Consider the following 24,838-nt stretch of genomic DNA (forward strand, 5'->3'; position numbering starts at 1 on the left):
GTAAATAACAAATTACTGGAGAGTATATGGAATGATCCCACTGTTGCAAGAACAAATACAAATATTTTATAGAAATATTACAAGGCCCTTAAGCACCAGTGGTAATCTCTGGAGAAGAGACCAGGGGTTGGGGGAAGAAAAGATTTTCAATTTATATTTAGGGGTACATTACAGTTACAGGTACATTGTGGCTGAATGCCAAATGGCCAAGTGTTAAAGTTCAGCTAAAGAGGAGGCCAAAGCCTGTGCATAATTTTAAATATAAATTTTATTATTACAATTTTGAATTAAAGCTATAGTAAAGTTTTAAAGGCTGACATACAGTGCGGAAACAGTTTTCTTGGGCCGCCAGCTTGAAGGGATAATCCGAGGTCCTTCCGCTGCCCATTTGAGTGACTGAGGGTTGATCACTTCCACCCATGTGAGTGAGGAGCAAGATGTTTGGAGGGAAGTCTCATTTTTCTCTAACAGCGTCTTTTTTCTTCATTTTTAGATTCTCTTTATGTCTGGATCAAGGATCATATATCATGGATGCTGTATGCGATTTTGGAATGTTTCCTCTTTTTGAAATTTTAAGGCGGCAAAGCTGACATTCTGTCTTTTATTCATCCTCACAAGATGTGAAAGATTTTCAAATGAGACTTTTTCTTGAAAGATTTCTGGCCTCGAGGGAATTAAATATTTAAAAATGAGAAACAGCTCTGAAAGGTTGTTTTATTTAATGTCATGCATGTTGCTACAACAAATAATTCTGTAAAAATGAGATTTAATGACATCAGCTAATCAACTTTAATAAAAAATTATTAAAAGTTATTTTTTAGGATTTTATAATATTTTTGGCTCCCAAATAGGATACAAGGATATGTTTTCCCTAAAATTGTCTAGCTAGCATTACTCCCCTACGACTCTAATTAAGTGCTGACTATTCCTGTATTTATGTAACTATTTGAAAGTTCATGATAATTCCTGTACGTAAAAGTAACAACACTCACTTTCACAGTTATTGCAGCTCTTTAGTCTTGCAATGATTATAAATGCACATTTTAACTTCAACCGATTGATGGAATTTGATGGAATATACAGCACAAAAGAGATTCCCACTCCAATTTACACCTAGAGGATGTGCCTCTATTTCAGAATGAATGGTTTGCTATTAATAAATCTCAGTGCCATGCCTTGTTCATATCACTGCTATGGTTATGATCATTAGATTCAATGCAATCACATGTAAGTTTAGGGATGCAAGAAATGACATTGAAGTTGCCATCAACTATACAGCCTTCTGCAGGCCAACTCCAGAGCTGAAGCCAAATAGCAGATTTGAGACAAGTAGCAAGGCCAAGGCAGACTTTTCATGCATCCCTAACTTATTACTTATTCTTGTCTATATTATTTTTTTTACAAGAAGCATGTATTTTCATTATATCAAAAGGATACCTGCACTTGTATGTTTATCACAGCACTATTCATAATAGCAAAGAAACGGAGTCAACCTAAGTGTCCATCAATGGAAAATTGGATAAAGAAAATGTGGTCTATGCACACCATGGAATACTATTCAGCCATAAAAAATACTATTCAACCATACTATTTGCAGCAACTTGGATGGAACTGAAGACCATTATCTTAAGTGAAACAACTTAAACAAAGGCAAATACTGCATGTTCTCACTTAATAAGTGAGCTAAATAATGTGTACACATGGAAGCAGAGTGTGGAATGATGGACAATGGGGACTTCAAGGGGTGGGAGAGGGTGGATGATGGGAGGTTGCTTGGTGGGTACACTGTGCATTGCTCCAGTGACGGATGCACTGAAGGCCCTGACTTCACCACAGCGCAATACATCAAGGTAGCACAATTGCACCTGCACCCCATGAATATATATGAACACAAATAAATAAAAGATGTATTTAATTATTTTAAACATATTTTTATTAAAATCACATACACACTAGTACCCTACTCCTGAAAAAAAAATATGGTGGAAACATTAAATTGGACCTCTATATTATTCCCAAACTTTTTGAAAAATTGTTGTTATTTGATCACTATTTGAGTGTGAATCTCAGAGCTTGTAGTCGCTACAGTAATCAACATGACCCTCCGCACTTCCCAATCAGATCATCATGGACTTAGCTGTCTCTCTGACATCAGTCTCCCCTCACTGCAAACCATGCTTCAACGCACTGCCAAAGGCAGCTGGCTCCAACACAGACCTTGCTATGTCCAGCCCCCAACACAGAAATGACTATGTCCAGCCCCTGGACAAAACTTTCAGTGCCTTGTTTTCACTGATAGGATAAAGCCTAACTCCTTGGGGTAACATTTAATGTCTTCCAAAATATGGCTTTGCCCTGCCTTTTCCATCTTATCCCCAGCCACTCCTCCCTTGCAAACCAAGCTGCTGGCATGCTGAACTCTGCTCATCCTGTTCCCTTCCCTAGAGCTACTGGTCCTGGTAAACTTGTACTCATCCTTCAAGATCCAACATCAACATCACTGCCTCCGTGATGTCCTCTTCTACCATGCCACAGTGGAATTATCTGTCCTTGCCAGTATAGACAGAGTGGACCCCTCACTAATCTGCAAATTCCCAAAAACAGGGACCTCATTGTTGTCACTTTAATCTCCAGCCCCCTGCACAGTTCTAGCAAATAACTTCTTTGAGCCAATAGAACGACCCCAACCAATTTTGAAAGAGTGAATGAGTACGTATCATTAGTCCCAAATTTTTGTGTAAATTTTTTTTAATTTTTTTCATACACTTTCTCACTCTGTCACCCAGGCTAGAGTGCAGTGGCACAATCGTAGCTCACTGCAGCCTCCAACTCCTGGGCTCAAACAATCCTCCTGCCTCAACCTCCTGAGTAGCTGGGACCACAGGTGTGCTCCACCAAACCTGGCTAATTATTTTTATTTTTGTTAGAGATGGGGTCTTGATATGTTGCCCAGGCTGGTCTCAAACTCCTGAGCTCAAGCGATCCTCCTGCCTTGGGTTCCCAAAGGTGCTAGGATTACAGGTGTGAGCCACCTTGATATTACTAGGAATATTCTGACTAGACTGCAAAGCTAGAGTTCAAATCACTGCACCACTGGTCTTCAAGCCTCACTCTCCGGAGACCTCGGGTTCACAGTAGAGATGGACGACCACTCTGTTGTCAGGAGGAGTGGTCCCTGCACTCATCCATGTCACGTAGAGCAGATCTTTCCTGTTCCTTCATCCGGGTTCTGTGGGACAGTGTGTTTGTAAGACAAGGAGATGTTTATGCTGCCAGAAAGCGTCTGAAAACCACTGTATCACAGCAAGAGGCCCACTTATGGTGGGCAGGCTTCCTCTCAGAGGGCCACCCATCAAGTGAGAATGTCACTGAAATAAGTGTCAGCTCCAGAGTGAAATCAGAGCTCCCTCTGAAACCAACTGCATATCCTTGGGCAAGCCATGCCTCAGTTTCCCCACCTGCAAAGCAAGGCTACAGATGCCTATCCTCTGTGTCTGACTTGGGGTGGGGTGGGGGCGAAGGGAGTTGAGGCATAACAAATATAAAATGTGTAAAGTGCATCAATCTTACATTTACAGAGTGATGTTTTTTTCTTATGTGTACCCTGTGTCCCCGCCATGCAAACCAAGATATAGAGCCATTTACAGCACTGCAGAACTCCTTCGAGTCTCCTCTCACTTACACCCCCCACCACCCAGTGGCAAACACTCTTCCGACTTCTTCCCCCATAGATTTGTTTTGCCTATCTTTATTTAGACTTCAGACAAGTTGAGTCCCAGAGTATATATTCTTTTGTATTGGACTTCTTTCATTTAACATAATATCTGAAGTTTCATCCGTGCTGCTGTGTATTTATTTCGGTGCTGAAATATCCAAATAAAATACCAAACAGGCCGGGCACAGTGGCTCAAGTCTGTAATCCCAGCACTTTGGGAGGCCGAGGCCGGTGGACCACTTGAGGTCAGGAGCTCGAAACCAGCCTGGCCAAACCCCGTCTCTACTAAAAATACAAAAAATTAGCCCACGTGGTGGCACACACCTGTGATCTCAGCTATTCGGGAGGCTGAGGCAGGAGAATCCCTTGAACCTGGAAAGTAGAGGTTGCAGTGAGTCAAGATTGCGCCACTGCACTCCAGCCTGGATGACAGAGACTCCATCTCAAAAAAATAAAATAAAATAGCAAATGAGGAAATTATTTAGAACACATAAAATACAAAAATAGGCAAGACACAGTATTACTAGCTGAGTCTCAGACTGTCTATAGACTGTAAGCTCCTTCAAAGTAAAAACAATGCTTATAATTCAGTTTTGTATTTCCAACCTTTAAAATTATCCCTAGCTCATAATAGGGGCTCAACAAATGTTGGTGGGATTGAACAGTATTATTACTGCATAGATAATAATCTGGCCTTTTTTATCCTGCCTTTTTTTTTTTTTTTTTTTTTGTGAGACGGAGTCTGGCTCTTGTTGCCTAGGCTAGAGTACAATGGCACGATCTCAGCTCACCATAACCTCCACCTCCCGGGTTCAAGTGATTCTCCTGCCTCAGCCTCCTGAGTAGCTAGGATTACAGGCATGCACCACCATGCCCAGTTAATTTTGTATTTTTAGTAGAGACAGGGTTTCTCCACGTTGGTCAGGCTGATCTCAAACTCCCGACCTCAGGTGATCTGTCCCCTCGGCCTCCCAAAGTGCTGGGATTACAGGCATGAGCTACCGTGCCCAGCCAATCCTGCCTTCTTTTTTTTAACCCGAAGCCCAATGGGCCTCTCGCTACCTCTTCAACCCACACCCGTCCTGCTGAACTCTGTTCTTTGTCTTTCCTTTCTGGCTGTACCCACATGGTCTGTCCCTGTTTGAGGCTGCGTTGCCTCCTTCTCTGGACGCTGGAATGACTCACAGGCTGGAGGGGAGGGAACTGAGAGGCGACAGGGCTGACTGGCTCAAAGGCCCCGACAGAAAACTGTCAGGGAAGGGTCCTTCCCAGGGTGGGAAGGAGCTCCAAGCAGCATGGCCCCAGAGGTCAGGCATGTCCAACAGGGCCCCTGGCCTGGGCTCCAGACCCGGGAGCACCCTGGTCTCAGTCTGAGGCCCGTGACCTTCTCTGGGTGATGTGCAACTTAGCCAAGTTTACAGCTCACCCCAGCTGTCGGGGCACACTGTCACTCCAGCTGTTACTGAGCAATGGATTCCTGTTGCCAAGATATGGATTTGGTTTTAATAACAGTTAGTGCAAACACTGTAAATTTACTGCTGCGAGAGAGAGTTTTTGAAAACGTCCACTCTGGCTATAATTTTTCAGCCGCGCCAGCTGTTTGTGCTCAGCTCATACCTGACATGGTGCTTTGAAATAGCAATCACTGTATTTATAAGAAGGCAAGGACTCATAAATATGTCACAAGTGGAATATACAACGCCATATTTCACCATTTTCTATTTTAAAATTGTGAGTTATGGCTGCAGAAATGCACGCCCATTAAAGGTGATATGATGTATTTTCTGCCTTGTTCAGGAGTCCATCCATCATCAAGACAATAAAGAAAACCGCACTTACTTTTTTCCTGTCGTCTGTAATTTATGATCTCCAAAAAGCTGTAACCTTTTGGCAGGCTTTGCAGAAACCACTGCACTGTTAGCAACTAAATAACCTTTTATAAGGTTTTAAATGTGTTGCTACAGTCTCAATGCACTTGCTGTATTGATCCAGAAGATCTTGGGGGGGGAAAAGAAGGTAGGGGGAGGAATGGAAGAAGGTGATCTATAACAAGATCGATAACGGCATATAGATTGTTGAAAGATGCTTCTAATGATTTTTGCCAGCCATCATCTTTCAGCACGCCACACCCTATCTCTTAGGCTTTGGTCTTGTCTCAGAATTGATTGACCTTGCCTCCCAGCTGCCTCCTTCTCTCCCTCCCTCCCATCCAGCAGCCAGACAGGGAAAAGAAAGAAGAATATATTGGCCACCACAGGCTATTCGCAGAAAAGCTCTGAGAATCACAGGGCTGAAAGGCACCTTCAAGTCTATCTCAGGATACAGATATGGAGACCGAGGCCCAGCGAGCGGCTGTGACTTGCCCAAGGTCGAATGAACCCAGATTTGGATGCTGGATTTCAGTCTACTCTTTTCCAACCCTATCACCCCACCTCTCATGTTTGCCCCAGAGAAAGAGGGAGTGGAGGGAGCAGGTGAATGCATTTCTGATGAGCTTTGCAGACCTAATAAATCTGCCTGGCAACAAGGTGTGGTAGAAAGATAATGAGCCTGGAAATCACATAGACCCAGGCTGGATCTCGCCGCCACCCCTTACTCCCTTGGGAAGGTAACTGACTTCTCTCAGTCTCTGCTCCTCCACCTGTATGAGGGCAATCATAATTTACCTTATAAGATGATGGAGAAGATTAGATCTTGTGTCTGGGAGACACCGAGATCAAAGCCTGGTGTGCACATTGCAGGTGGACACCAGAAGCGACTGGCTATGGTGCAGCTCATCCAGCTCCTCCCATCCCCACCATTTTCTGGGCTCCCTCCTCTTCCTTTGTCCTGCCTTATCCTCCAGGTCAATGGCCATAGAAACTTCCAGGGAAGAGCCAGCAATGGAGGAAAGTAGGATAATCTTTAACCACAAAATCTTTAGCACAGGGCCATTTCCCTGATTGTTGCAGATGAAAGCACTTGGAGTGAATAGGTTGTCTAAGCCTAAGCTGAGCCAAGCTCACACAGCACAGTGACCAGGTCTGCACAGTTCCCTTTAGAGTTGCCCACAGGAGGCTGCATGCACGAGCTTTTTTTTTTTTTTTTTTTTTTTTTGATGGAGTCTCCTCTCTCGCCCAGGCTGGAGTGCAGTGGCATGATCTTGGCCCACTGCTTCAACCTCCTCCTCCTGGGTTCAAGCGATTCTCCTCCCTCAGCCTCCCAAGTAGCTGGGACTACAGGCGCATGCCACCACACCCGGCTAATTTTTTTGTATTTTTAGTAGAGACGGGTTTTCACCATGTTAACCAGGATGGTCTTGATCTCCTGACCTCGTGATCTACCTGTTTTGGCCTCCCAAAGCACTGGGATTACAGGCGTGAGCCACTGTGCCCGGCCACATGAGCTTTTAACAATACCTTCTTGGCAGTGATAATTTGCAGGTTAAAAAAATATATATTTGGGGGTGGTGTGGAAGGGGAGGCAGAGCGTTAGGACAAATACTTAATGCATATGGGCTTAAAACCTAGATGACGGGTTGACAGGTGCAGCAAACCATCATAACAAACCTGCACGTTCTGCACATGTATCCCAGAACTTAAAGTAAAATTGAAAAAAAAAAAAAAAATGGGCCTGGCATGGTGGCTCAAGCCTGTAATTTCAGCACTTTGGGAGGCCGAGACAGGTAGATCACTTCAGGTCAGCAGTTCAAGACCAGCCTGGCCAACATGGTGAAACCTTGTCTCTACTAAAAATACAAAAAAAACCCCAAAATAGCCGGGTGTGATGGTACAGGCCCAGAGTCCCAGCTACTCAGGAGGCAGAGGCAGGAGAATCACTTGAACCCAGGACACAGAGGTTGCAATGAGCCAAGATCACACCACTGCACCCCAGCCTAGGTGATGGAGCAAGACTCTGTCTCGAAAAAAAGAAAATGTCTGGGCCTGGGCACAGTGACTCATGCCTGGAATCCCAGCACTTGGGAGGCCAAGACAAGAAGATGTCTTGAGCCCAGTAGTTCAAGACCAGCCTGGGCAACATAGCGAGGCTCAGTTTCTACAAAAAAAAAAAATATATATATATATTTAGGAGTTAGCCAGGCCTGGTGGTGCACACTTGTAGTCCCAGCTAATCAGGAGACTAAGATGGGAGGATGGCTTGAGCCCAGGAGTTCAAGGCTGCTGTGAGCTATGATCACACCACTGCACTCTAGCCTGGGCAACAGAGAGACCCTGTCTCAAAAAAATTTTTTTTTAAATGTCGTGTGATTCAACCAGACTGCAGTACAATGGATGTGTCTCGGCATATCCACGATCAGGGAACCATCCCACAAGGCAGCCCTGCTTTCTCAAAATCAGTGCTTTTCACCCCAGGAACCTGCTGCCCTGGAACATGGATCCACAAACTACAGTCTACAGGATAAATCCAACCAGAGCCTGTTTATATAAAGAAAGTTTCATTAAAACACAGCCATGTCCATTCCATGATGCATTGTGCATGGCTGCTTTTGAAATACAACAGCAGAGTTGAGTCGTTAAAACAGAAAGCAGAAGGCACACCACACCTAAAATATATACTCACTTGCCTTTTGTGAGAAAATTTGTAAACCCCTGTTCTGGACTCTATCCAGCAATGCTGCATGACAGGGGAGGCTTCTTAGTAAAAAGCAATCAATAATTAGTATGCATACAGCGATGTATTGTTTACCAAGTATGCTCATGAACGGGATCCCAGCAATCCTGTGAGATGGAGATTCTCATTATTCCTGTATTACAGAAGAGCATACTGAGACTCAGAGAAGCAAAATAATTTACCCAAGGTCACACAGAGTCAGAGGTGGAGCTGGGGGTTGAGGCCAGGCCAGGTGATCTAAGAGCCTAAGCATCCCCACTATTCCACCCTGAAGTGGAGAAGCCCTGGGCTGACTCCAGTGCTACTACTCAACAACTGGTGACCTTGGGAAGGTCACTTAACCTCTCTGGACCCTAGTGTCTTCAAATCCAAAATGAGGAGTCACAAAGCTGAGCACAGTGGCTCACACCTGTAATCCCACACCTTGGGAGGCCGAGGCAGGAGGATCATTTGAGGTCAGGAGTTTGAGACCAGCCTGGGCAACAGAGCAAGACCCCATCTCTACAAAAAAATAAAATAAAAAATCAGCCAAGTGTGGTGGCACATGCCTGTAGTCCCAGCTCCTCACAAGTCTGAGGCAAGAGGATCTCTTGAGCCCAGGAGTTCGAGTCTTCAGTGAGCTATGATTGCACCACTGGACTCCAGCCTGGGCAACAGAGTCAAAACCTGTCTCTAAAAAAGAAAACAACTACCACCAAAAAAAATGAAGAGTTGTTCATTGGCAAGCCACTAAAACACACATTTTGATAGATGCTAAGGGACTCTCCAAGCAAAACCCACAACGCAAACAGCCTGTGAAACATCTCCTGAGGCAAAAACCCAGTTTCCCTTGCCTGATGCAATGCCTCCTCCACCCACAGACAGACCATAGAAGAAGCTCCCGGGCAGGCCTGTGGATGGGAAGGAAGGGGGTCAGGAGAGGCCCGCTTTGAGGACTAGCCCTCCTAAAGCCCCTCAAGTGCTTCTGAACCCCAAAAAAGCCCCATCAGAGGGTAGAAACATTAGCAGCAGGCAGGAGAGTTTGCTGAACACACAAAGACACCCCCCACCCAACACCAACCCCACCGCTGCCCCCTGGTCACGTGGCCTCCGGAGACAGCAGTCTGTGCTGCCAGAAAGCCCCTGCTGCCTCAGTGGTGCTAGGCTGCCTCACACCTATTGGGGAGGTTGAGGCAGGGGCAGGTGAAAGCAGGAGAGAGAATGCTCATCCCTTTGTCATAGGAACTGCCATCTCTCTGTGTCGATGTCACTGTCTTCTTTCTCTCTTTTCATACACTTTCCCAGAGCACCCCCCAAATCATTATTAACATGATAAATAAAAACAAGAAACAAGTTATTAAATATAAAATATGCAAAGTTCCTCCGAGAACTCATTGGGCAGTTCATAAATGTGGCAGCTTAATGTTGCTGCTGATGCAGGCAGCTGATGGAGCCTCACCGGCTCCTGGCTAGTTGAAGCTGTTAACGAAGTGGAAGAGAGAGGTGATTACGGGTGGCTTCTTCCCACCTGTGGGAGGATCAGAAGAGCAGCCCTCGACTAAGACCCAAGACAGAGTCCATGGTCCTCGTTGTGTACCTGCAGCCACCGACACCAGGGCCAAGAGCCTGGAAATTCCCAACCTACCCAGATCTCAGAGTCTCCACCTGGAGCCCACTTTATGATCCAAGAGGGCCCTCACCTCTCATCTCGAGAAAAGCATTTTCTTCTTTTTTTTTTTTAAGAGATGGGGTCTTGCTCTGTCACCCTGGAGTGCAGTGGCATGATGAGAGCTCACTGCAGCCTCGAACTCCTGGGCCCAAGGGATTCTCCCCGCCTCAGCCTCCTCCATAGCTAGGACTATAGGCGTGCACCACCACACCTGGCTAATTTTTGTATTTTCCGTAGAGATAGGTTTCACCATGTTACCCAGGCTGATTTCAAACACCTGAGCTCAAGCCATCTGCCCGCCTTAGCCTTCCAAGTCAGGGTTTCACCATGTTACCCAGGCTGGACTCAGGCTCCTGAGCTCAAGTCATCTGCCCACCTTCCAAATGGTCGGGACTACAGGCGCACACCACGTCAGGCTAATATTTTAATTTTTTTTATGGAGATAGGGGTCTCACTATGTTGCCCAGGCTGGTCTCAAATTCCTGGCCTCAAGCGGTCCTTCTGCCTTGGCCTCCCAAAGTGCTGACATTACAGGCCTGAGCCACTGCATTCAGCCTAAGAAATGCATTTTCACACAGAGATTGGGGCAGGGTCCAGAAACAGTTGGTTTTAGGGTAACTGGAGGGATTCTGACTCACATAAGCCTTTGTCCTCAAAACCCAGGCCAGGTAGAAACAACCCATCTATCTGCCAACAGATGAATGGAACACACATTGTGGCATACACTTATGATGGTGTTCAGGCATAGAAGGAATAAAGCGTCGATGCCACACACAGAGGGGCCTTGAAAACATGACGCTGAGTGGAAGAAGCCAGGGGCAGGAGACATATGATTCCATTTCCCTGAAATATGCAGAATAGGTCAATCCATAGAGCCAGAAAATGGACTCACAGGGAAGAACTGCTTAATGCCTGCAGGGTTTTGTTTTGGGATGAGGAAAGAGTTTTGCAGCTAGGCAGAAGTGGAGTTGCACCACATTGTGAGTGACTGAATGGGGCTGAATTGTTCACTTTAAAAGGCTTAATTTTATATGAATTTCACCTTCATTTTTAAAATGAGGGGAAAAACACAAAACCCAGGCTGCTTGACCTCCCCACGTCCTGTGAAGTTGTGCTCCTTTTTGTGGGCTTCTGATTTTTCCCTCAGGAAACTCGATCAAGATCTAGCTCTGTCACCCAGTTCCTTGCATGGAAGGGGGTGACCCAGGGCCTCCGGCTTCCCCCTCTTCAACCCATCCAAGCATCAAAAAGACCTGCCAGCCATTTCCTCCAGTCAGGGGGCGTGGAGGAGGAGCAAGGGAGCCTTTGGGAGGCAGAGCTCAGTACAGGAAAATGAACAGGAGCTTCAAGACCAAAGAAGCCAGTGCTGCCACTCCACTGTGATGAAGGGTGAGCAGAAGGCAGGTGGAAGCGGGCATTATTGCAGTTCTGCTTTGCCCGGGTTTAGCTGTGCGATCTTGAATAAGACTCTTGAAGTCTCTGATCCTCAGTTTCCTCATCTATAAAACAGGGATGTAGATATCAGCCTCACCCTCTTCATGGATTTATTTTAAGCATCAAATGAGATCCTTTGTACATCTGTTATTGATAACTCTTCTAAAACCAGTGTATTAACCAACAAGCATTTATTAAGGAACTGCTAAATTCCTAGCAGAGTGTTCAGGAATGCACAGGAAGCAGGGAGTTGGGAGCCAGGTGGAGGGGATGGAGAGTAGCTATGAGGGACAATCCCTGCCTTCTTTGTAGGAAGGCAAAACTAACAGGAACGAAACCACTAGGAAGCAAAGAACAGTGATCTACGATCAGTCCTGGTGTATTGACGTGGAAAAATCAAGAGTTCTGAACACTGAGAATCCAGGAACCAATGTTCTAGCCACACCACTGCCAATGCTGTGAGCTACTTGGGAGTCATTTAAATATTTTGGTGTTAGATTCCTTGTTTTCCAGGTGAAAGAGTTTAATTAAAAGTCCTCGGCCGGGCACGGTGGCTCATGCCTGTAATCCCAGCACTTTGGGAGGCTGAATTGGGTGGATCATGAGGTCAGGAGATCCAGACCACCCTGGCCAACGTGGTGAAACCTCATCTCTACTAAAATACAAAAAATTATCCCGGCGTGGTGGCAGGTGCCTGTAGTCCCAGATGCTCAGGAGGCTGAGGCAGGGGAATTACTTGAACCTGGGAGGCAGAGGTTGCAGTGAGCTGAGATTGTGCCACTGCACTCCAGCCTGGTGACAGAGCAAGATTCCATCTCAAAAAAAAAAAAAAAAAAAGTCCTCGGTGAGGTGGCTCATGCCACGCCTGTAATCCCAGCACTTCGGGAGGCTGAGGTGGCTGGATCTCTTGAGGTCAGGGGTTCAAGATCAGCCTGGCCAACATGGTGAAACCCCGTCTCTTCTAAAAATACAAAATAGTTGGGCGTGGTGGCATGCACCTGTGATCCCAGCTACTTGGGAGGCTGAGGCAGGATAACTGCTTGAACCCAGGAGGTGGAGGTTGCAGTGAGCTGAGATTGCACCACTGCACTCCAGCCTGGGTGACAGAGCAAGACTCTGCCTCAAACAAAAAAAGTCCTCAAAGACTCTTTCTAGCTTTAGGAATCGGATACTTAGCCAAATTAAAAGGCAAAAGATAAACCAGGAAATATACTTTTAATAAATAAGCCAAAAGATAACTGTTTTTGATATGTAAAGAAGTCAATAGGGGCCTGGCACGGTGGCTCATGCCTGTAATCCCAGCACTTTGGGAGGCCGAGGTGGGCGGATCAAGAGGTCAAGAGTTCGAGACCAGCCTTACCAACATGGTGAAACCCCGTCTCTACTAAAAATACAAAAATTAGCCAGGCATAGTGGTGCGTGCCTGTAGTCCCAGCTACTCAGGAGGCTGAGGCAGGAGAATCGCTTGAACCCAGGAGGCGGAGGTTGCAGTGAGTCGAGATCACGCCACTGCACTCCAGGCTGGGTGACAGAGTGAGACTCCACCTCAAAAAAAAAAAAACAAAGAAGTCAATAGGAATAAAGATGACTACCCCAAAAGGAAAAAAAATACATAAAGAACACAAGATTCTATACAAAGATTTTTCCACTAATTATGATAAAGAAAATCTAGAAACAGTCTGAATCAAAGCAATAAGAATAGTTTTCATTTAATCTTGGTAGAGTCACATTACATAGTCATTGATAATCATATTTTTCATAATATTTAATGATAAAAGAAAGTGTTCATAATCAAAGAAAAAAAGAACTTTCATGATTCCAGTTTTGTTTTGTTTTTACTAAAAAAAAAAACAGTCATAAGTAAGAGATAAATAAGTTGAAATTAATGAAAGGCTAGAAGGATATACACCAAAGAGTTAACAGTAGTTCTCTCTGAATGTGGATTAATAATTTTATTTCTCCTTTTGTGTTTTTCTGATTTCTACAATGAGCACATTATTTTCTAATTTAGAAAAAATATACATAATATGCGATACAACAGAAAAGCAAATTCAGGGTTTTACATTCAGTTTCATTAAAATTTAATTCTAACACCAAAATGATAAAAACCTTCACTGAAACAAATTTTCAAAGGTTATTAAAAAACGACTGTTATCTTTCTAAGGCTGTTTCTTCATAACAGCACCCATCTCACTTAATTGTTGACTAGCCTACCTCTGTTCTCAATTACACTTGCAATTCCTTGGAAGCAGGGCAGGAATTGAGTCATATCCACTCAACGGCACCAGGTGCCGTAATAGGCGCTCAATAAATGTTTGCTGTGGCCGGGCACGGTGGCTCATGCCTGTAATTCCAGCACTTTGGGAGGCTAAGACGGGCAGATCACTTGAGATCAGGAGTTTCAGACTAGCCTGGCTAACACAGTGAAACCCCATCTCTACTAAAAAAAAATACAAAAATTAGCCGGGCATAGTGGAACATGCCTGTAATCCCAGCTACTTGGGAGGCTGAGGCAGGAGAATCGCTTGAACCTGGGAGGTAGAGGTTGCAGTGAGTCAAGATTGTGCCACTGCACTCCAGCCTCGGTGACAGAGTAAGACTCCATCTCAAATAAATAAATAAATAAGATAAAATTAAATAAATAAATAAATATTTGTTGAATAAAGGGTAAGAATTGAGAGATCGTAGGTCTGGAAAAAATTGGACAAGAGGCGATAGAAAGTGAGGTTGGCCTTGAAGGATGGGCAGCAATGGATATTTATAAATTTGTTCATCTACTTAGTGAACCTGCTAGGTCTGAGCACTGCACTGGACACAGAGCTAACTATGACACTGTGCCTCGCTGGGAGGAATCGCAGGTTAGAGATAGAGGCAGACACATGCAGAAAGATAGGAATAAAATAATGAAGCTAGAACAGGGAACACCAAAGAAGAAACTGTCCATCCTGCTGGCACAGAGGGCAGCAAGAGCAGTTGTGGAGAGGGACAGGCCATGAGGACAGTGCTGGAGGGAGAGGGAGGATGGGAGAAGGTGTCCTGCAGCATGCATCACAACTCCATCACCCAGTGACCATCCCCGACTTCCACACAAAGTTCACAGGCAGGGAAGCCAAGGACCTGGAAACAGGAACACCTCCTCGGGAGGGCAAATCCACACGCCTGCAGCCTGGGTTGGTGTCCCAGTGGGCTCTCCCTGTGTAGCAGTCCATTCTTGCATTGCTATAAAGAAATACCTGAGACTGGGTAATTCATAAAGAAAAGAGATGTAATGAGCTCACGGTTCCACAGGCTGTACAGGAAGCATGGTGCTGGCATCTGCTCAGCTTCTGGGGGACCTCAGGAAGCTTCCAATCATGGGGGAAGGTAAAAGGGAAGCAGTCATGTCACATAGCCAGAGCAGGGGCAAGAGAGAGAGGAGGGGACACCACGCCCTTTTAAACAACCAGATCTCATGAGAACTCACTATCACAAAAACAGCACCAAGGGGACAGTGCTAAATCATTCATGAAGGATCCACCCCCATGATCCAATCACCTCCCATCAGGCCCCACCTCCAACATTGAGGATTACAATTCAACATGAGATTTGGTGGGGACACTGATCCAAACCTATCACCCTATGACCAATGTCTTGGGCCTCAATATCCAAGTCTGCAGGAATCATGTGTCCAACTCAAACTGGGAAATTATTTTCACCTTGAGAAGAGGTGGTCCTTAAACGGGGGACCCAATAACCATGCTGTCTGCATCACAGTGCCATCACCCCGTGGTGATGAAGGGTGAGTGGAAGGCAGGTGGAAAGGGGAGTTTCTCCCCATGTTTGGCTCCCTGACTTTTAAACCTTACCTGGTGAGTTGGTGGGACTTCTCCCAAGGAGTTCCCTGAAAGCATGTCTTCTGGATACAGGAAAAGTGTTGTTGTTGTTGTTGTTGTTGTTGTTATTTTTATTTTTTAATTTTCACACACTTAGGGGCTAAAAGTACAGATTTCTTATGTTCATCTATTGCATAGTGATGAAGTCTGGGCTTCTAGTGTATTCATCATCCAAATAGTGAACACTGTACACCATAGGTAATATGTCAGCCGTCACCTCCCTCCCAGCCTCCTGCCCTTTGGAGTCTCCAGCGTCTATTACTGTCCTCTGTATGTGCATGTGTATGCATTGTTTAGCTCTTACTTGTGAATGACCACATGCAGTATTTGACTTCCTGATTCTGAGTTATCCCACTTAGGATAATGGCCCCCAGTTCCATCCATGTTGCTGCAAAGGACATGATTCCTTTTTTTTTTGAGACAGAGTTTCGCTCTTGTCGCCCAGGCTGGAGTGCAAGGGCACAATCTCAGCTCACTGCAACCTCCGCCTCCCGGGTTCAAGCGATTCTCCTGCCTCAGCCTCCCAAGTAGCTGGGATTACGGGCACGTACCACCACACTCTGCTAATTTTTGTATTTTTAGAAGAGACGGGGTTTCACCATGTTGACCAGGCTGGTCTCGAACTCCTGACCTCAGGTGATCCACCTGCCTCAGCCTCCCAAAGTACTGGGATTACAGGTGTGAGCCACTGCGCCTAGCCAATTGTATCTTTTTTATGGCTGTGCAGTATTCCATTTTCTTTATCCAATCCTTCATTGATGAACACTTAACTTGATTCCTTAACTTTGCTATTGTGAATAGTGCTGCAGTAAACACGAGTGCAGGTATGTTTTTTATACAATGATTTATTTCCCCTGGGGTAGATACCCAGTAGTGGGATTGCTGGATGGAACAGTAGTTTTATTTTTAGTTCTTGAGAAATCTCCATTCTGTTAGGAAGGGGGTTTTATCTATGCAGTAAATACCAGTGTCTGCCTCAGAGCTGCTGCTGGCCCTGATCTGGAATGCATTATTTGAACACAAGCAAATGTAGATTGTCGTCTTCAAGTGGAGCTTCTCAGGGAGGTAACAAAATGTTGCCTTTGGCCTGAAAGTCAAATGAGGCTCTGCATGACATGGTGTGACCTGTGGTGCTGACACGCCGGCCCTCCCCTTCCATCCCAAGGAGAGAAAGCCCAGGATTGGGAACAGAGCCCATGACTTCAACCGCTTCCCAGAGCACCCCTGGGCGGCGAGGAATCCTCATGTGGCAGGTCCATGGTGTTGCGTCATCCCCTCTCCAGGACACATGCATGGCACGTTCAGTCGTTCTTCGTGCAGGGCTGATTGTCTACCACGTGTCTTACACTGAGAGAGGTGTTGGGGGCAGCGGTGGCCTCCGAAGGGAGAGCAGACCCAGGTCCAGCCTGCACAATCTTTCCGGGACTGTGGTCAGCCCTCATTACCACTCTGCAGCTCTCCTCCCCTCCACAAACACCTGAAAAGACATCGTTGCTGGCTGTTTTTGGAGGGAATGTTTTAGGGAGGAAGTGGGACTTGAGCAGTCCCACTTTGAGGGAGCAGAAGGCTTCGTTACAGGGAAAAAGGCAATCCAGGCGGGGGAATTCAGACCAACCAAGGCACAGAGGAGACAATGATTCAGAACCCTATGCCCATGGAGCTGCTGTGGGAGGTGGAGTGGTGAAGGTCCCTCCAACAGCTCCTGCTTATGGGTTGAGAAGACGGCGGGTACCACTCTTCGGACTTCCCCCTGAGAGGAATAATGTGAGGCCTCTTGTTAAAACCTGCTCTGAGCTCTTGCTGTTGGCAGCTCCTAGAGGACGGGGGAAACCTGAAATAGGAATGGCATCCACCCTCTGCAGTGCCCCTCGGGTGAGATCTGGTGCTGCAGGAAAGCACCCGTTCTGACCTGGTGGCGGCTTCCTCTGAGGAGCTCATCCACCTGGAGCATGTTGCCCTGTTCCGTGTTCCAGGCAGCACAGTCGGGGAAGAGGACTTAGCTCCGGGCATGCAGGGTGCCCTCCAGGCTCTGCGTGGATGCTGAAGCAGGGACCAGAGGCCGGCACCAGAGCACGTCTCAGGAGGTTCCCTTGGTCTAGTGTCCCCACCTACTTAGCAGACAGCACTAAGTGGGGCCCTAAGGTCCACGAAAGGGACAGGACTGCCCAGAATTGCCCACAGGGAGTGAGTGGGCAAGGTAGCAGGCCCAGGCCTGCACCATCCAAGCAGGAGGAAGGAACGTGGGGGGCGGGCTGTTTTGACACGGTGGTCACAGGCCTGGTCGTGGGAAGGCCAAATGTCACACTGGTTGAGTTAGACCAAAGTGCCCATTGCTTTTCTTTATTTTCATTTTCTATCTTGATAAAAGCTTGCATGTGCGTGAGTGTGCGTGTGTGCACGCATGTGTGTTTGTGCATGTGTGTTTGTTCGTGTTTGTGCATGTGTGTATGCATATGTATGTTTGTGTGTGTGTGTGTTATGTTTTACATTGCCACAAGATAAATAGAACCATGACTTACACTTCACAATTCCCACAGGGATTTCACGTGCATTTGACAGTTGGGGCATGTGTCCTGATGCCATAATTTTTTCCCCATTTAGAAAGATAAAGGGGGTGTGTTCATGTTCCCCAAAACCACAGCCCTCTAATGTTATGTCTATGCCATGCCTCCTCTCCCACTGCCTCCCAGCTCCACCAAAGGGCAGTAAATCACAGAGACTAAGCACTATTCTCAAGGCAGCTCCTGTCCATTCCTTTGGGGCAGGTGTCATTAAGAATTAAAACCAACTTCTGCTCCCAGGTACGGGGACAAATCCTTCTTAGCCACACTAACCTCCTGGAGAAGGGAAAACCCTGAACTCTGAGAAGAGGTCAGATGACTTGGACACAAAGATGGGCTTTTCAAAAGAGGCACGGGGATGGGAGTGGCTGGAAGAGAAAGCAGGAATCCAGTGCATAATGTTATGTTTTAAACCACATGCCTTTTTCCAGACTGGGTTATTAAATTAATTCAGAACTTATGCTCACACTTAAAAGATTTCTGTCATATTTTATGAACACGATGATCTCAGAGTAATTTGCACTGGAAATGTGTCATATTAAATCAGGGGCACTAATAAACTTTATTACTTAAACTCCACATGGATCAGACATGGCAGATAAACCATCTTACTTTTGCACTCATCTTTATACCACAGAAATATGGCCCCTCCTATGGGAAAACATAAATAAACTTGATAGCCTTTCCTCTGCCCCACCATAAATGTATCCATCTGGGCTGGAGGCATCACCTGCCTGTCCTACTACCCCACATGGAAGCTTAGCATGGGAGTGGGAAGGTTTGATCAAGGCAGAGAGATTTCTTCAGGGTTTTAAAATGCTTTCACTTCTGTGGCTTTATCACCTTTTGTTCACACTGGCCTGGCCTTTATACTGGGCTGTGTGTAATAGCTAAGAATGGGTTTACAGGTACAAGTATGGTATAAAAAGTACTGACTGGTGAGTTACGAGGCCTGAGTTCTTCTGGTTCTGCCACCAGCTGGCTCTGTGATCTGAGCACAAATCAGACAGGACCATGTAATAGAAAAAGCACTAGCGTTGGGATCAGAGGTTTATTTCCATTTAACAGATGTTTTTTGAAAACGTAACATGATCCAGGCCCTTGGCAGGGCACTAGAGATGCAAGAATGAATAAGAATTCAATTAGAATCCCAACAGAGTTATTTGGGACATGAAGTGAAATTGTTACAAAATATGTGTAGATCTGAACCATTCTACAGATTTAAAATATTTGTGATTGTTTTAAAAACTCATATCAAAACATCTAAGAATCGCCAAGAAAATTAAGAGTAGCATGGAGGGACTTGCCTCATGAGATATTAAATACAAAGCCAATGTATTCAAAATGGTGTGGTGTTAGCAAGCTCGTAAGCTCATCTACCAACTTTCAGCCAACAACCCTGTGGTCATGGGAGCTGAGGTGAAAAGAAGGGAAATGATTGGAAGCCGATATTTGGAGCATGTGGACTTCCCAGGAGTCTTCACCAATGCAGGCAGCCAGGCATCCACCTTTCCCTAGGAAACTGTAAGTTTTTTTCTGAAACAAACAAACAAAAAAAAATGTAAACCAAAGAGGTTCTGAATTCAGAGAAATGGGATCACCAAAGGATAGGCGCAAGGTAAATATAGTACAATAGTAACAAGGGAAATTTGGTGAAAGTTCATTCTTTACATGGAGAAACATGAAACTGCCAGCCCTTTCCTGCTCTGTTTCTAGGCTGCAAGCAGCTGAGAACACCCTCACACACATCACCAGAATTCTGGAGCAGGAGGTTGTATGACACTTCCAGGGTAGAAAGAAAAAGACCCTCACACACTTAACACTAGTGGGATGTAGTGGTAACCTGATCTCCCCCAGGAAGGCCCTCCCCTACACACAAACAGGCCCTCCCCTACACTTAAGCATGGACACAGGGCCAAGGACCATCAGACCCTTGAGGAAATATTCTCATAGAAGATACGATCAAAAACAAACAGGAGAAAAAGAATTTGGAAGGAAAATAGACAAGGCAATAATATCCTCAGAGAGATAAGATGATTTCTCATCCATAAACAAAAGTAAAATGCTATTAAAAAGCCCAACTTGAAAACAAGAAAGAGCTCTTGCAAATTTAAACCAATAACCAAAATAACATTATTCGGAAGGATTAAAATTAAAAGTTAAGGAAATCTCCCACACATTATGACCAAATGGCAACAAAATAGAAAATAAAAGTGGAAGAGATATAAAAATCTGGTGCAAGCACAAAGGGCTAAAATCCAAATAACAAAGAGCTAAAATCCAAATAACAAGAATTTTATAAAGACAGAAGAGAAAAATTGTGCAAAGGAAGTTATTGATGGAAAAAATTAAATACAATTTCCCAGAATTAAAGGACATGAGGGTACTCCAAGTGACTGTTCTAGTGAATGGAAAAAGACCAACATCAGGGAATATAACTGTGAAATTTCAGAACATCAAAGATAAAGAGATGATCCCTACAACTTCCATGGGTCAAGATGGGGGTGGAGGGAGCAGGTACATTAAAAGTAATAGGAATCAAAGTGGGTCAAACTTCTCAAAAGAAAACCTAGATGTCAGATGATGGTGGATCAATGTCTTAAAAGTTATTGGTCAGGCATGGTGGGTCACACCTGTAATCCCAGCACTTTGGGAGGCCAAGGTGGGCAGATCACTTTAGGCCAGGAGTTCGAGACCAGCCTGGCCAGCATGGTAAAACCCCATCTCCACTAAAAATACAGACATTAGATGGGTGTGGTGGTGTACACGTGTAATCCCAGCTACTTGGGAGGCTGAGACACAAGAATCACTTGAACCCAGGAGGTGGAGGTTGCAGTGAGCCAGGATCACACCACTGCACTCCAGCCTGACAACAGAGTGAGACTCTGTCTCAAAAAAAAGTTATGAACAGCCAGGTGTGGTGGCTCACACCTATAATCCCAGCCACCCTGGAGGCTGGGGCAGGAGGATCACTTGAGTCCAGGAGTTCGAGGGTGCACTGAGCTATAATTGTACCTCTACATTCCAGCCTGGGTGACAAAATGAGACCCTATCTCTTTAAAAAAAAAAGTTATGAACACAAAAATCAATTTCACATCTATACAATAACCATGAACAATCTGAAACAAAAATTAAGAAAACAATTCCACTTCCAATAACCTCAAAAAGAATAGAATGCTTAGGGAAAAATTTAAAGGGCTGAAAGACTAGTACACTGAAAGCTACAAAATGTTGTTAAAAAAAATTAAAGAAGACACAAATAATTGGAAAGGTAGTCTGTGTTTACGGACTGGAAGATTTAATATTGTTGAGATCTCAATACTACTCAAAGCAATCTACAGATTCAATGCAATTGTTGAGATCTCAATACTACTCAAAGCAATCTACAGATTCAATGCAATCTCTATCAAAATCTCAACAATATTTTTTACAAAACTAGGAAAATCTACCATAAAATTCATATGGAATATCTGACTAGTCAAAACAATCTTGAAAAAGAACTAAGTTGGAGGTCTCCTACTTCCTCCTTTGAACAGGTACTACAAAGCCAAAGTAATCAAAATTGTATGGTACTGACATAAAGGCAGACACCCAGTGGAATATAGTAAAGAGCACAAAAATAAATCCTCACATATGTGGTCAAATGATGTTTTTTAATTTTTGAGTCAGGGTCTCACTCTGCTGCAGGGGTGGAGTGCAGTGGCACTATTATAGCTCACTACAGTCTTGACTTTCCAGGCTCAACTGATCCTCCTGCCTCAGCATCCCCCATAGCTGGGACTACAGACACACACCACTACACTGAGCTAATTTTTTTTTTTTAGAAACAGGGTCTCACTATGTTGTCCAGGTTTGTGGTCAAATGATTTTTGACAAGGGTACCAAAGCCATTCAATGACAAGACCATTCAACAGTCTTTTCAACCAACGGTGTTGGGAAAACTGGATATCCACATGCAAAAGAATAAAGTTGAACTTTTACCTTATACTGTATACAAAAATTAACTCAAAATAGATCAAAGACTTAAACATAAGCGATAAAACTATAAAACTCTTAGGAGAAAAGTTTCATGACGTTGGATTTGGCAATGATTTCTTGGATATGATGCCAAAGGCACAGGCAATAAAAGAAAAAATAGATCAGTTAAACTTCATCAAAATTAAAAACTTCTGTGCATCAAAGGACACTATCAACAGAGTGAAAAGGCAACCCACAGAATGGGAGAAAATATTTGCAAGTCATATATCTGATAAGGGCCAGAATATGCAAAGAATTCCTACAATTCAACAACAAAAAAACAAACAACCCAGTTAAAAAATGGGCAAAGGACTTGAATAAACATTTCTCCAAAAAAGATAACAAGTGATCAATAAGCATATGAAAAGATTCTCCACATCACTAATTATTAGCAGAATGCAAATCAAAACCACAATGAAATACCACTTTATACCCATTAAGATGGCTACTAACAAAAAGACAGAAAATAAGAAATTTTAATGAGAATATGGAGAAATAGGAACTCTAGTGTGTTGCTGGTGGGTATGTAAAATAGCTCAGTAGCTGTGGAAAATGATGTGATGTATGAACATAGAATTACAGTAGGATTCGTTAATTCCACTTCTAGGTATATACCCCCAAAAAAGTGAAAACAGAGACTCAAACAAATATTTGTACATCCATGTTCATAGCAGCATTATTCACTATAGCTGAAAGGTGGAAGTAACCCAAATGTTCATCAGCAGATGAATGGATAAACAAAATGTGGTATATCCATATAATGGAATAGTATTTAGTAATAAAAAGGAGCCAACTACTGTTACCTGCAACAATATGAATGAAGCTCAAAAAATTATGCTAAGTGCAAGAAGCCAGGCATAAAAGGAAATATTGGCCAAGTGAGGTGGCTCATGCCTATAATCCCAGCACTTTGGGAGGGGAAGGCAGGTGGATCACCTGAGGCCAGGAGTTCAAGACCAGCCTGGCCAACATGGCAAAACCCTATCTCTGCTAAAAATACACAAATTAGCCAGGCCTGGTGGCAAACACCTGTAATCCCAGCTACTTGGGAGGCTGAGGCAGGAGAATCACTTGAACCCGGGAGGCAGACGTTGCAGTAGCCAAGATGGCACCACTGCACTCCAGCCTGGGCTACAGAGTGAGAATCTGGCTCAAAAAAAAAAAAAGTAAATATTATATGATTCCATTTATCTGATATTTCTAAAGATGGAAAATCAGTAGAGACAGAAAGCGGATCAGTGGTTCCCTGGGACTGGGGGGTGGGAGTGGAGACTCACTGTGAATGGGTCCCTGGGAACCTTTTGAGGGGACAGAAAAAGTTCTAAAACAATTTTAGTGATGGTGGCACAACTGTATAAATTTACTAAACTCATCCAACTATACACTTAAAATAGGCGAATCTTATGATAAATAAATTATACTTCAATAAAATTTTGGGGTTGGTTTGTTTGTTTTTGAGATGGAGTTTCTCTCTTGTTGCCCAGGTTGGAGTGCAATGGTGCAAGCTCGGCTCACCACAACCTCTGCCTTCCGGGTTCAAGTGCTTCTCCTGCCTCAGCCTCCTGAGTAGCTGGGATTAAAGGCATGTGCCATCACACCCAGCTAATTTTGTATTTTTAGTAGAGACGGGGTTTCTCCATGTTGATCAGGCTGGTCTCGAACTCCTGATCTCAGGTGATCCGCCCACCTTGGCCTCCCAAAGTGCTGGGATTAGAGGCGTGAGCCACTGAGCCCAGCCAATAAAGTTGTTTTTTTAAGTCACTCGAATTGGTTATTCTTTCCAACACTTAACTGTGTGACCCAAGAGCTTTGTTCTGAAATTCTGAAAGTGAGCAGAGAGGGGTTGCATGGGTGAGGCAGGCAAAATGAAAAAGATCAAATTGTCCACTGAAATGCTTTATGACACCCAGAGGAAAGAACTGCAGGCTTTGGGGGCTTGCTCTGTCACAATCCAAGAACAGATAGAGCCAGGGTGGAGCCAGGGTCCCTCCTGCAATGGAGAAGTTATGAGTTATGGGCAGCAACATCCTGCCCTCTGCAACTCACAGGTGCTATTTCTCAACCTTCCCCTGGGACATCAGAACACCAGTGCAAGGTGAAGACGGCCCTGAGGAGAATGTTTTTCCTCACTGTCCCCCTGCCAATTTGCAATGCACAAAAGACAGGAGAAAGAAGTAGTTTATGGTTAGAGGACAGTGTGTGTGTGTGTGTGTGCGCGCGCATGCGTGCATGTGCGTGTATGTGCGCGCGTGTGCGCGTGTGTGTGTGTGTGTGTGCAGTTAAACCCATACACAGGCCCATTTGTATGTGTGAGGGGTGGGAAGTGGGAAGATAAAAAATGTGGAGTTTCATCACAATTATATTGCACATTTTTAATTATAGGGAAAAGATAAGAAGGCAATGCACTCGAATGCTATTCTTGGTTGGTTGTTAATTTTTAAACTAGGAAATGAACGTTACTTAAAAGAAAAAAAAACTTTCCTTTTTACATGGGTTGGCCCACACGCAAATTGGCAGACAGAATCTACAAGTAAAGAGAAATGCTTAATTCAAGCTTTTGTGTAATGAAATTAATTTTAATATAAATAAGATTTTAAAAGGATAAAGACAATTTAGAATGTTAATTTCAAATTTTGCTTTGCTATTGAAAGAAGTATTAGGAAACAGGGAAACAAAAACACTGTCATTGGGTTAAAACAAAAACTTTCACTAACTTCGTTGGTTTTAAGATCAATGTTCTTTAACACAACAAGAGCAATATGATGGTTGTTGTTATCTTTGTTTATGATACCAGAAAATGAGGAAGGCTGAGAGGGCAGAGGTAGACTTCTCTGTGCAGATGAGACACCTAAACAATGCAAGTCATCAAAGAGAATTCTTTTGCTCATATTTCCTGAATGGCCAGTTCCATATCACATTAGCCAAATATTTATAGAATTTCTACTTTTCCATTATGCTTTACAGACAAAACAAAGGGTAT

Source organism: Pongo pygmaeus, chromosome 7 (genome assembly GCF_028885625.2).
Source record: "Pongo pygmaeus isolate AG05252 chromosome 7, NHGRI_mPonPyg2-v2.0_pri, whole genome shotgun sequence".
Taxonomy (NCBI): Eukaryota; Metazoa; Chordata; class Mammalia; order Primates; family Hominidae; genus Pongo; species Pongo pygmaeus.